Source organism: Arachis hypogaea, chromosome 10 (genome assembly GCF_003086295.3).
Source record: "Arachis hypogaea cultivar Tifrunner chromosome 10, arahy.Tifrunner.gnm2.J5K5, whole genome shotgun sequence".
Classification (NCBI taxonomy): Eukaryota; Viridiplantae; Streptophyta; class Magnoliopsida; order Fabales; family Fabaceae; genus Arachis; species Arachis hypogaea.
Genome location: NC_092045.1, coordinates 103,364,834 through 103,366,963, shown reverse-complemented (window position 1 = coordinate 103,366,963; position 2,130 = coordinate 103,364,834). Strand labels below are relative to the sequence as shown.

At 42.6% G+C, this 2,130-nt stretch overlaps 1 non-coding gene across 1 annotated transcript; it reads left to right on the top strand.

The window, feature by feature from the left end:
- The first annotated feature begins 1,398 nt into the window (after window positions 1-1,398).
- Window positions 1,399-1,506, top strand: LOC112718505 (small nucleolar RNA R71). Its single transcript, XR_003160843.1, has one exon. It is a non-coding gene; the product is annotated as a small nucleolar RNA R71 (small nucleolar RNA).
- Window positions 1,507-2,130: the final 624 nt, after the last annotated feature.

Sequence of the window (2,130 nt, the reverse complement as noted above, 5' to 3'; positions counted from 1 at the left end):
GCCAAGGATGATGGATTCATCCATGCACTTCCCAGTCTCTAGGACTATGAAATCAGTAGGGATGTAATGGTCTTCAACTTTAACCAGAACATCCTCTACAAGTCCATGGGCTTGTTTTCTTGAATTGTCTACCATCTCTAGTGAGATTCTTGCAGCTTGTACCTCAGAGATCCCTAACTTCTCTATTACAGAGAGAGGCATGAGGTTTACACTTGACCCTAAGTCGCACAAGGCCTTCTTGAAGGTCATGGTGCCTATGGTACAAGGTATTGAAAACTTCCCAGGATCCTGTCTCTTTTGAGGCAGTTTCTACCTAGACAAGTCATCCAGTTCTTTGGTGAGCAAAGGGGGTTCATCCTCCCAAGTCTCATTTCCAAATAACTTGTCATTTAGCTTCATGATTGCTCCAAGGTATTTAGCAACTTGCTCTTCAGTGACATACTCATCCTCTTCAGAGGAAGAATACTCATCAGAGCTCATGAATGGCAGAAGTAAGTCCAATGGAATCTCTATGGTCTCAGTTTGAACCTCAGATTCCCATGGTTCCTCATTGGGGAACTCATTGGGGGTCAGTGGACGTCCATTGAGGTCTTCCTCAGTGCCGTTCACTGCCTCTCCTTCCTCCCAAAATTCGGCCATGTTGATGGCCTTGCACTCTCCTTTTGGATTTTTTTCTGTATTGCTTGGGAGAGTACTAGGAGGGAGTTCAGTAATTTTCTTGCTCAGCTGACCCACTTGTCCTTCCAAATTTCTAATGGAGGACCTTGTTTCAGTCATGAAACTTTGAGTGGTTTTGATCAGATCAGAGATCATGGTTGCTAAGTCAGAGTTATTCTGCTTAGAACTCTCTGTCTGTTGCTGAGAAGATGATGGAAAAGGCTTGCTATTGCTAAACCTGTTTCTTCCACTATTATTGTTATTGAAACCTTGTTGAGGTCTCTGTTGATCCTTCCATGAAAGATTTGGATGATTCCTCCATGAAGGATTGTAGGTGTTTCCATAGGGTTCTCCCATGTAATTCACCTCTTCTATTGAAGGGTTCTCAGGATCATAAGCTTCTTCCTCAGATGAAGCCTCCTTAGTACTGCTTGGTGCATTTTGCATTCCAGACAGACTTTGAGAAATCATATTGACTTGTTGAGTCAATATTTTGTTCTGAGCCAATATGGCATTCAGAGTGTCAATCTCAAGAACCCCTTTCTTCTGACTAGTCCCATTGTTCACAGGATTTCTTTCAGAAGTGTACATGAATTGGTTATTTGCAACCATTTCAATCAGTTCTTGAGCTTCAGTAGGCGTCTTCTTCAGATGAAGAGATCCTCCTGCAGAGCTATCCAAAGACATCTTGGATAGTTCAGAGAGACCATCATAGAAAATACCTATGATGCTCCATTCAGAAAGCATATCAGAAGGACACGTTCTGATTAATTGTTTGTATCTTTCCCAAGCTTCATAGAGGGATTCTCCTTCCTTCTGTCTGAAGGTTTGGACTTCCACTCTAAGCTTACTCAATTTTTGAGGTGGAAAGAACTTTGCCAAGAAGGCATTGACTAGCTTTTTCCAAGAGTCCAGGCTTTCTTTAGGTTGTGAGTCCAACCATGTCCTAGCTCTGTCTCTTACAGCAAAAGGGAATAGCATAAGTCTGTAGACCTCAGGGTCAACCCCATTAGTCTTGACAGTGTCACAGATTTGCAAGAACTCAGCTAAAAACTGATGAGGATCTTCCAGTGGAAGTCCATGGAACTTGCAATTCTGTTGCATTAGAGAAACTAATTGAGGCTTGAGCTCAAAGTTGTTTGCTCCAATGGCAGGGATAGAGATGCTTCTCCCATAGAAATCGGGAGTAGGTGCAGTAAAGTCACCCAGCACCTTCCTTGCATTGTTGGCATTGTTGTTTTCGGCTGCCATATGTTCTTCTTCTTTGGAGAATTCTGTCAGGTCCTCTAAAGAGAGTTGTGCTTTGGCTTCTCTGAGCTTTCTCTTCAAGGTCTTTTCAGGTTCAGGATCAGCCTCAACAAGAATGCCTTTGTCTTTGCTCCTGCTCATAAGAAAGAGAAGAGAACAAGAAAATGTGGAATCCTCTATGTCACAGTATAGAGATTCCTTGAAGTGTCAGAGGAAAAGAAGAGT